We start from the raw sequence: 12632 nt of genomic DNA on the forward strand, positions 1-12632 counted from the left end.
AGATACATTCGCACCATTGCTCACTATGAGGATAAGGAGTATGTCCTTGATGAAAAGCTTGAGAAAATCAACCCCAAAATCGCTACTCCGGCCGAAATCACCGCTTTTGAGACTCATGAGCGAGATGCAACGAAGGTACATTGCATCATGATTGCCACCATGAACTCTGAATTCCAAAAGTCCTACGAGGACATGTACCCATACGAGATGCATCAAGACTTGTTGGAGAGATACCACCAAAACGCGAGACAAGAGCGTTATGAGATTTTCACTAACATGATTTCCGCTAAGATGGGTCATGGAGAATCTCTTACCGTGCACCTGCAAAAGATGAAAAGGTATGTCGATCGCCTTCGCAAGTTAAATGTTGACTTTGGGGAAGACTTGGCGATCGACATGGTGCTTCACTCTTTGCCTCCGATGTACAACCAATTTAGGATGACCTACCACATGAACAAAGAGGAGGTCACCCTAAGCAAACTCCAAGGTCTTTTGAGAGTCACTGAGAGCAACTTCAAAGACAAGTTTGTTGCTCCTACTCCCAATTCGTCTGCTGCTCCTGTCTTGGCAATTGGTCAAGGAAAGGGAAAGAAGAGGAAGGCTTCATCAAAGAACTATCGCAAGGTTAAAGCCCGAGATGGTGCCTCTTCTAGTGGGACCAAAGTTGATCCCTCTAAGCCCTATCCTAACCCGAAGGAGGCAGAGTGCCACCACTGCCACAAGATAGGACATTGGAAGAGAAGCTGCCCAGAATACCTGCAAGCAATCAAAGAAGGAAAGATCAAGCCATCTTTCGCAGGTATATACACAATTAAATCTAACGATTCTAATCATGCTATTTCTTGGGTTCTTGACACCGGGTGTGGTTATCACATTTGTTCAAATGTGCAGGGACTAAAAAGAAGTAGGGATGTGGAGCAAGGAAGGATCAATCTAATCATGGGGAACAGAAGATCGTCGCCTGTTACCAAGATTGGAGTGTATTCTTTAGTGCTTAGGAATAATTTATGTTTAGATTTGAACAATTGTTGCTATTCGCCAGAAATGGCTAGAAACATCATTTCATTTCATGGTTTATATAGACAAGGATTTAGATTTTCTTTTAATAATGAGAATGGTTCTATTATGGCTTATCTAAATAGTGTCTTTTACTTTGAAGCTATACCATGTAATGGAATATATGAAACTGTTATGATTGTTGATAACTTAGGAAATGATGTTTTGAATATTGATTCTTCCACTAGTTTGGATAAGCATCCTTGTGGCATTGCCGTCTTGGACATGTCAACAAGAAACGCATAGCCCAACTCCAAAAGGATGGAGTGTTGGAGTCATTCGACCTTAGGGAAGATGACACATGCGAGTCTTGTTTACTTGGAAAGATGACTAAGTCACCCTTCACGAATACTTGTGAAAGGGGTGAGGGGCTATTGGACCTAATATATACTGATGTATGTGGACCCTTTAGATCAACCACGAAGGATGGGAACCGCTTCTATGTGACTTTTACCGATGACTATAGTAGATATGGGTATATCTATTTAATCAAGCAAAATTCAGAAACCTTTGAAAAGTTCAAAGAGTTCAAGAATGAAGTGGAGAATCAATTGGGTAGGAAAATCAAGATGCTTCGATCCGATCGAGGAGGAGAGTACCTAAGTCTTGAATTCCACGATTATCTCAAGGAGTGTGGAATAGTTTCGCAATTGACGCCTCCTAGGACACCGCAGTTGAATGGTGTGGCAGAAAGGTGTAATCGAACCTTATTGGATATGGTTCGCTCTATGATGAGTCTTGCTTCACTACCTATCTTCTTTTGGGGGTATGCCTTAGAGACTGCCGCCCATATCCTTAACCGAGTCCCTACTAAGAAGGTTGCCAAAACACCTCACGAGATGTGGACGGGGAAAGCTCCCTTGTTGGCACACATCAAGGTTTGGGGTTGCGAGGCTTTCGTAAGACGAGATACTCACGACAAGCTTGAACCTCGAAGTGAGCGATGTATTTTCATCGGCTACCCACAGACATCCTTTGGATATCTCTTCTATAGACCGAAGGACAATGTTGTCTTTGTTGCGAGGAGAGGAGTTTTCCAAGAACGAGAACTCATAAGCCAAGGAGACAGCGGGAGGCAAATCAAACATGAAGAGATTCAAGAGTCGATAGATGAAGGAACCTCTACCGCTGGCATTCAACCCGGGGAGGAAACTCCGGTTGAATCGATTGACGAGTCCTTACCTCTTAGACGTTCCGATAGAGTTAGAGTTCATCCCCAGTTTTATGGTTTTCATATTACTACCGAAGGGGACACGTATATTAGTGATGGTACACTAGTAAATCATGATGAACCTAATAGCTATAAGGAAGCCATGGCAGGCCTGGAGTCTGCGAAATGGAAAGAGGCAATGGATAGCAAGATCCAATCCATGTACGATAACCAAGTTTGGAATTTGGTTGATTATGTGCTCGGACGTAAGACCGTTGGGTGCAAGTGGATCTTCAAGAAGAAGACCGACGTGGATGGGAACGTACACACGTATAAAGCGCGATTGGTTGCGAAGGGCTTTACTCAAACTCCGGGAGTTGACTATGATGAGACCTTCTCACCAGTTGCGAAGATTAAATCTATTAGAGTGATGCTAGCAATTGCCGCATTTCATGATTATGAAATTTGGCAAATGGATGTAAAGACCGCCTTCCTTAACGGAAAGTTGGCTGAGGATGTTTACATGGCTCAGCCAGAGGGGTTTGTGAATCCGAAGCATCCAAATAGAGTGTGTAAGCTTGAGAAGTCCATTTATGGACTTAAGCAAGCGTCTCACGTATGGAATTTTTGCTTCGATGAGAAAGTCAAAGAGTTTGGATTTGTACGAAGCGAAGACGAATCTTGTGTATATGTCAAAGCCAGTGGGAGTATAGTAAGCTTCCTCGTTCTATATGTCGATGACATATTACTCATAGGAAACGACATCCCGACTCTGCAGGAAGTCAAGTCCTGGCTCGGGAAGTGTTTCGCTATGAAGGACCTCGGAGAGGCTTCTTACATTTTGGGAATAAGGATAGTAAGAGAATGAAGTAAGAGACTAATTGGACTTAGTCAGAATACTTACTTAGAGAAGGTACTAAAACGTTTTAGTATGGAAAACTCAAAGAAGGGAGAACTACCGATACAAGGAAATGCCAAGTTGAGTAAGACTCAAAGTCCGAGTACTGAAGCTGAAATAGCAGAAATGAGCCGAGTACCGTACGCTTCCGCAGTTGGCTCAATCATGTACGCTATGACTTGTACTCGCCCTGATGTAGCCTTCGCTTTGAGCATGGTTAGCAGATATCAAGGGAACCCTAGCAAAGCACATTGGATTGCGGTAAAGAACATCCTTAAGTACCTTCGGAGGACGAAAGAATGGTTTTTAGTCCTTGGAGGGAGTGATGACTTGAAGGTGCGAGGGTATAGTGATGCCAGTTTTCAGACCGATAGAGACAACTATCGTTGGCAGTCGGGCTAGGTCTTTACCCTAAATGGAGGAGCAGTAACTTGGAAGAGTTCCAAGCAAGAAACCGTAGCTGATTCAACGTGCGAATCATAGTACATCGCAGCGAGCGAAGCGTCGAAGGAGGCAATATGGCTAAAGAACTTCATTGGTGATCTTGGAGTTGTGCCTGCCATAAAGGAGCCCATGGAGATTTTCTGTGATAACGAAGGTGCGGTTGCCTTGACCAAGGAACCGAGGGATCATGGTAGATCAAGACATATCGACAGAAAATATCACTTCATTAGACATCGTGTAGAAGAAGGACAACTCATAGTTAAGAGGATATCATCAGAAGATAGCCCAGCAGATCCGCTTACGAAGGGACTGAGTAGGGTTAAGCACTTGTAGCATGCTAGGAGTATTGGGCTGAAGGATGATATTAGTATAGATTAGATAGTATTAGAAATGTATAATAGATAAATGTAATTAACATTTGATGATTAAATAAAGGAGTTTTATTTATAAGTAAAGTTACTGTCATATGTTAATTTTTTAACTATTGTTTCACTTTGCATGTTTTGACTTCCATAATAATTGAATTTATTAGGAATAATCGAATTATTCAAATTGTCCACAATCGTTCATATGTTGGAAGTAGATATGAATGAAGATTGTCATGAATTGGTGTGTAGATTGTCTAAATGGTGTTAGACATAGAAAGGGTTGCTGCAATGTTCATGAGTGCTTATGAACTGGTTTTGAGCATTGGAACAAACCCGCGCTTGCTGGAATCACTTTATGGAATACGATATAAAAGGTGATCGCAAGATGATAATATCATATAGTCTTAAAACCTAGATATATGGTTTATTATTTGTTAATTGATTGTACATTGATAATGCGAAAACGCATCAGTAACTTGGTGTTATAAAATGCATTGTTGTGTATAGTTGGTTAATGAATAAGTAAATGCATATAAGTCGAAGTTTATCTGTAAATTTTATACTAAGAGGGTAGTTAAGATATCTTGGCCACTCGATGATTTGATTTGACTTATGTGCCGGGCCCGGTCAGAAATGAATTGATGTGTTTGATTAAGTTCTATGTCGAATAAATCGGAGATCGAGAAATCAAATGCTAGACTAACCATTCCATAGGATTGTCAGCATGATATCTAACAGAGGACTGTACGATCCCTTATCTAAAGGACAAGATTGATTAGATCAGAGTTTGATAGCGTCTTTGAGAGCTACGATTGCAAACCGAATTGTACTTGTATAGTTACTAGACTTATCCAAGTGGGAGACTGTTGGAATAGTGTCTAAGGCTGCAACTATATTAGGCAAGTATTTGATCCAGTTGTGCATGGTCCTTTTGGGTTGCCTTCACCATAGAAACTTGATGGATGATTTGTTAAGAGAGAGTAAATATTATAAGGAATACTATATGGTTATTTGATTAATATAAGTCATAGATTAATTGGAATTAATATGGTGACTTAAAGAGATTAATTAAATAAGAGGGTATAAACTGTCAATTGTTTGATAGTTATACTTTAGACTATAAATCCTTATCCAAGATAGGATGGACGATTTCTAGGGCTTGGATAAGCCAAAATCGTCCATAGGGTTATCAAGGAAAGGATATGGATCAACTTAAAGTCTAAGTTATCCAATTAAGGTTAAAGCTGTAATCCTTAAGGAGTCTACAAGTATAAATAGACCCTAGGGGTGAGGGAATTCGACACACCATCAAAAGTAGAGATACTCTGGCTGAATTCCTCCCCTTTCTTCTCTCCTAAATCATCTTTCTTGCTATTGGTGTTTGTAAGCCATTAGAGGAGTGACATTTGTGACTCTAGAAGCTCCAAGACAACAAGATCAACAAGGAATCCAAAGGTATGATTCTAGATCTATTTCAATGTTGTTATTTAACCTAATTAGCCATTAGAAGTCTTGGATTCAAAGCATGTTTAATTAGAAAGCCTAGATCCGAGCATTAGGGTTTTGCATGCGCACATAGGAAAGTTCTTATGGCTAAAACCCATCAAAAGGATGTTCAAAGGAATGTACTTTGAGTGAGAGACATCATATCTAAGGAATTGTCTTGTAACAATCTCCGACAGAGGACTTTGTAATATCATTGGCAATAGTCTTTGTGACTTTGGTGCAGTGACATTACGAAAGGATCATTGCATAAAATGTTAGAATCTAGAATATTCTATGAGTAGCAAGAATTTGATATTCTTTCACTTATAGAAAAGGATTTGGAGTTGTGAAATGAGAATGATTGGAAATGTGTTCAATTTGATCTATTTCACAAAGAAAGAACCATAGGTAAACATTGTGTGCAGGCTAGGAGCATGGGACAAGTGTAATAATTCAAGTAAGAAGTCGATTACCCGATACGACTAATAATGTGTAATCAATATGGTGATAAATAAAAGGTGTTTTGTTTATGCTCAAAGGTTTGAGGCCATATGGGATTAGTATTATTGTTGTGTTTCACTTTGCATGTTTTGACTACCTAAATAATTTAATTGGTTTAGAATAGTCAAATTATTCGAACGGGCCACAGTCATTCATATGTTGGAAGTATATATGAATGAAGACTGTCGTGAATTGGTATGTGGATTGTCTAAAAGAGTATTAGACATAAGTAAATGTTTGCTGCAACGTTCATGAGTGCTTATGAATAAGATTTGAGCATTGGATTAAACCCACGCTCACTTAGGATCACTCCATGAATTGTATCACGAGTGATTAGTGAGACGATAACATCTTACATTCTTGAAACTGAGATGTGTGAGTTGTATCTTGCAAATCGGTTGCACGTTGATAATATGTAAATGCACTAGTAACTTGGTGTTATAAAACATATTGTTGTGTATGATTCGGTGAGTGAGTGCAAGCGAGCATTGTATCAAAGTTTATCCGTACCTTTTATCAAAAGTAGGATAAAAGCGATATCTTTGGACCCCTCGATGATTTAGTAATGACAAACGTAAATGCTCGGACGGGCTAGGGCTAATTTGATTTGTTCAATTAGTCTGTTGTCGTAAATTGGAAATCGAGAAACAACACATAGACTTAGAGAATGATTTTAATCCATGTCTCGTGTCTATATGATATCTAGAATGGAGGAATATATGACCCCTTATCTAAAGGACAGGTTACTGATAAGATCAGAGTTTGACAGCGTCTTTGAGAGCTACGATTGCAAATTGAGGTGTACTTACATTTATAGTTACTAGACTTATCTAAGTGGGAGACTGTTGGATTAGTGTCTAAGCCTGTAACAATAATTGGTAAGTACTTGACCCGATTATGCATGGTCCTTTTGGGTTGCCTTCACCAAAGCGACTTGACTGGAGAAATAATAGAGAGAGAGAGAGAGAGAGAGACAGGTTATTATGATTTATTAATATGTTATAAGAATAATATATTAAAGGAGAAATCATATTTGTTTAATTAATATTGGTCAATAATTAATTAAGAATTAATTTTGTGATCAAATGTAATTAATTAAACTAGAGGGGCTGAATTGTAATTATGTGATAGTTACAAAATAGGGTAAGGATTATCCTAAGGATAGTTTGGACGAATTTAAGGTGATAAGGCCTTAGAATTCGTCCATGATAAGTATTCAAGGCTTATCTTATGGTTTGCTTGGTGGGCAAGCAACTAGATAAGGATAAGGACTGAAACCCTATCTCTACACCTATATAAACACCCCTTTGGCTCATGAATTCGTTCATACCTTCCCAAGGCTTCTTAGGGACGAATTTTATACCTCTCCTTCTTTCTCTATAGCCTCTCCAATTGCTCTTGGTGTTTGTGAGCCATTAGAGGCACTACATTTGTGGTGCTTGCTTTCAAGACTTAGGGTTTGAAGATTCAAGTTGTTATTACAATATAACAACAAGAGGTATGTAATCTAACCTTCTTGGTTAATTTCGAAAATAGCAATCACCTTTAGGGTTTTATTATGTGTTCATAATGTTGTGTATCTACTAGTGAAAACATAGATCCAATGCTAGGGGTGCATGTACACATAGGATTGTTTATAAAAAAAAACCCATCACTTATTTGCCAAACCAAGCTCCCCAAGGTCAAATATCCACAACAATGGAAGAAGAACGACTACTTAGGGTTTGTGAGGGTAAGAGGGTAGATATGGAGGCTAGGGTTGGAACAATAATGTTCCTTATATAGTGGTTGGCCATATAATTAGGGTTTCTGGGCACTGGACGTACGTTGGGCGTACATCGAGGAACTCCGTGTTTCATTTACTCCATTACGCTGGGTGTAACCCAGCCTATGTTGGGCGTACCCACGTGTGTCCCAAATGCATGCATGGCCTTCCTTTGACAACTTTTTCCATTAAGGGACCAATATTGACACTATCTTCAAAGTGTCATAACTCCTTTGTTCTAAGTCCATTTCTGACGGACTTTATATCCACGAAAAGGTGGCGAGAAGCCCTACGCTTCTAGCAACAATCCTTGACCCGAAGCCTTCCCGAATAAAACCCATTGCCTATAAAAGACCGAAACGCCCTTACTTTTGGTCTCAGGGATCCCATAATAGTTACTCTTAGAATAGGGTGTTACACTATAGGAACGTCTTAATCTATAAAGTCATGAAATGGGAGCCTTTGTACAGCTTAAAAGAACCCAAACCTTACTTTAGCATTCTACTTTCACCAAATGGTCCTAAGCACATGCATGGTTGATCCACAACCATCAAGATGTTAAATTTATGGACTAGCGACCTCAGAAACATCAAGAGAAGCAACTTCTAACTTCTAGAGTGGAAGAAACCCACTAGGTCTTATCACAAGACTAATAAGGACCAAAAATTCATAAAGACTAGATCTAAGCATAAAAGTAGCAAGTTCCAAACTTTATACCTCAATGAAGCTGGAAATGATGTGTGAATTCTGGATCTACAAGCTCTTGTTTGATCAAGGATCCTTTTCCAAAACTCTTCTTCCACAAATCTTACCAACACACATAAAAAACACACACAAGAGGGTCAAAGTTCTTCAAGAGGGGCTAGGGTTTCAAAATGGGAATCATAGGGAAATAAAGGTTGTGAAATGAGGGGATCATGGGTCATTAAGTTGTTTAAATAGGTTCACCCTAAAACTTAGGGTTTGTCCCCTGTGTACGTACGCCTCACATATTCCAAGAATTCCAAAATTGGTAAAACTACCCCCTAGATACCAAATCTGCAAAATATTTACATACTAATGGTTAAATGGAAAAGTACCTTGAATCGGGTGTTACAATTCTCACCCACTTGAATCAGACTTCGTCCTCGAAGTTGGTCGTTGCAAATAACTTTGGGTAATGCTCCTTCATCTTGTCCTTAGGTTCCCACATCCATTCAGACCCCTTCCGATGCTTCCAGTGCACCTTCAACAACTCCACAACCATGTTCCTCAAGGTTTTCGTCTTCTTGTCAAGGACATAAATTGGTCTCTCAATATAACTTAAGCGATCATCCACTTGAATATCCTCTAATGGAACCACTACAAGATCATCAACCAAACATTTCTGTAGCTGAGAGATGTGAAACATGTTATGGATCTGACTAAGCTCCTCGGGAAAATCCAAGCCATAAGCAACCCGGCCCACCCGGGACAAAACCATAAAAGGAACGATGTATTTAAGGCCTAACTTGCCCCTCTTCCTAAATCGGATGGCACCTTTCCAAGGCGACACCTTCTAGAGAACCATATCCCCAACCTGGAACTCTAGATTTGATCAACTCCTGTCGGCATAGCTCTTCTGCCGACTTTATGCTCTCCGAAGCCTACACTGAACCCCCTGAGTCATCTTGGTGGTCTTGAGTACCACTTCAGTACTCCCCATGACTCGCTGACCGACCTTACCCCAACATATCAGGGTCCTGCACTTCCTTCCATAGAGGATCTAAAATGTAGGTCGATCAATGCTGGCGTGATAACTGTTGTTATATGAAAACTCCGCCAAAGGGAGATACATATCCTAACTTCCACCGAAATCCAATACACATGCCCGAAGCATATCCTCCAGGGTCTGGATAGTCAGCTCACTATGGCAATCAGTTTGCTGGTGGAAAGTCATGCTGAAATGCAGTCGAGTACCCAGCTCCTCATGAAACCTCTTCCAAAACCTGGAAGTAAACTGGACATCCCTGTCTGAAACCACTGAAATCGACACCCCATGCCGTGCCTCAACCTCCCTGATGTAGATGTCGGCCAACTTCTCTGCAGATATAATCTCTTGGATCGGAATGAAATACCTGCTCTTGGTCAATCGATCCACGATGAACCATATCGAATCCACTCTCTGCCAGGGGCGTAGCTATTCACACTCAAGGTAGGTCCTAGGACCTACCTTTTTTTTTAATACGATAATTTTATATAAAAAACATTAGGAACTACCTTATTTTTGCCAAAAGACCTACATTTTCATACTTTTTTCCATTTCATTTAAATAAGGAACCACATTGATTTTGGTTCTAGATTCATCACTGCTCTCTGCGTTGTCCGTGGCAACTTTGTGAAGAAATCCATAGTAATCATTTCCCATTTCCAAACAGGAATGTCTGATTGTTGCATCTTGTCGTGAGCTCACTGATGTTTGGCCTTGACTTTCCTATAAGTCAAGCACCTCCCCACATACCATGCAACATCCCGCTTCATACATGGCCACTAATAATCACGGCAGAGATCTCTATACATCTTTGTTGCTCCGGGATGAATAGAGAATCTCGACTTGTACACCTCTTCCATCAAAAGTTGTCGTGCACCACTCCAGTACGGAATCCACACCCTCCGGTGAAGAGTCAATAACCTCTAGCTGTCATAATTGAAGGAAGTTACCTAAACCACAATGCACTCACTCCTTTGGTGCTCTTCCTTCATAGCCTCAATATGAGCCTCTTGGATTTGATCAAAGAGTGGAGTAATCACTGTCATCCTCAAACACATATCTTTGATCGGATCCGCAACCGCCTTGTAGGTGAGAGCATCAGCCACTATGTTGGCTTTCCCCGGATGGTAAATGATCTCACAATCACAATCCTTTAGCACATCCAACCACCTGCACTGCCTCATGTTCAGATTCGGCTGATCCATCAAATAACTAATTGTAAATTTTCGATTTTTATGGACCAAAAATGTCATTTTTACAAAAAGTAGGCCTTTTATGTCATTTTGATAAACAATTGAGCTTAAACGATCAATATAATAACAAACGAAACAAATATGACATTTACACATTTAATTAGGCTTGTAATATACCTTACATGTTTATTGGGCCTTAATAGTCCATTTGCATGCTTATTGGGCCTGGAATATACATTACATGTTTATTGGGCCTTAGTGGTACATTTGCATGCTCATTGGGCCTGGAATATACATTACCTGTTAAGTGGGCATTTGTGGCCCATTTACATGCTTGTTGGGCCTAGTAAACTTAAAACATACATGGAAACATTATTCACTACGTTACATAGTGTAATACAATATTCGCGTAAATTTAGTTAAGGCTCTTGTGATATATTTCATTCATTCGTACCTATCTGGTGTACAACCTTAAGCATGTAGTTATAACCAGAGTCTCCTAGAGGGAGAGCGAGAGTTTGTGTATAGATTTATACGGGGTTGACCCCCCACATCTGAGTTGTTCGCTACAGTTAGACTAGACGAGTATAGGGTGACAAACGTTACCTTAAACAAGTTGGCGCCTGAAAAACACCATGACAGGCGAACCAGTCATTATCAAGTATGGTTGTAACGACTCACATAGATATTAACCCCACTGTGAAATTTACAGAATACATATACAATTTTGATTATACAAAAACACACGTACATAGACTGGTATCCGGTCTTAGGGTTTGTAAGGCCACAACTGTAACAGCCCGAAATCCAGGTTATCTTTATGACCCTTCTATTTTGGAGAGTTGGCATATAAGTCCCTTAAATTTTGGTGAGTATGTTGGGCGTACTGGGGTGTACGCCGCGTGTACTCGCGCGTTTAATTTATACGCGGTTTCATCCGGGTACGTTAGGCGTACCCAAGGTTACGCCGGGCGTAACCAGCCCAGATGCAAAACCCTAATTTCTGGCCTTGCACTATAAAACGAACATGTAGTCCTTTGCCCTAGCCACCATACACCCTTGAGTGAGTCCTTGAAGAGCTGAAATTCATGCTTTAGCTTGTGTGTTTGTTTTTGAGCTTGAAGTTATTTTTTCAAGGTGAAGAAGGAGAAGAAGGAGCCATTTTTGGAGCTAGAAGTTGAAGAACAAGTGTAGATCCGAGTTCTACAGTGGTTGGAGATCCTTTCTGAGGTAAAAATCTCGAAGCTTTCCTTGTTCTTCATAAGTTTTGCTTGTTGGACCATTTTTAGGGTTTTTGGTTCAAAAGTTGGAGACTTTATGTGCAAAGAGTCTCCATAAGCTTAGATATGACATTTTCTAGTGTGATATGTGTTGAGGAGTTATAAAAATCGAGTCTTGGACATGGATCTTGTGTCATGCATGAGTTATAGTCTAATTATGGAAAGAGGAAAGGTGTTTTGAGCACAAAGTGACCTTTACAGCCATGCAAAGGCTTAAAGTTTTCAACTTTATGGATTAAGACATATTAGAGGAGTCGGATCTGAAGTTTGGATGCAAGTCTTAACCGTTTAAGACATGAATGTGTTGAATAAAGAAACTGGGCATTACGCTGGGCGTAATCCCAATACGCGCCACGTAGGGGGTCGCGTACCCCATTCCTGGAGTGCAAGAGTACGCCCCGCGTACTAGTTGCTGTTGACTTTTGTTGACTTTTAGGGTTTTAATCAACATGTGGACTTTTGGGTTAGGGAGGGGTAAAATGGTCTTTTACCCTTTTGTGGAATTTTAGAAAGAAATATAGTATAGCCTTAAGAGTCGTTAATGATTTAGAATGATTATTTGATGTGATTAGGCGAGGCTAGGTTGAGGTTACGAGATTTAGAGATATCAAGCACGTGAGACTTTAGACATCATACGAGGTGAGTCTTCTCACTATACTGTACCTGGAAGGGTACCTATGTGTGACCGGAAGGTCTGATATGCTATAAGATATATGCATTGTATGTTAAGTTGCTTGTTTTGTATGTGTTATGTATGATATGC

This window comes from Lactuca saligna, chromosome 6 (assembly GCF_052625555.1).
Source record: "Lactuca saligna cultivar CGN05327 chromosome 6, ASM5262555v1, whole genome shotgun sequence".
Classification (NCBI taxonomy): domain Eukaryota; kingdom Viridiplantae; phylum Streptophyta; class Magnoliopsida; order Asterales; family Asteraceae; genus Lactuca; species Lactuca saligna.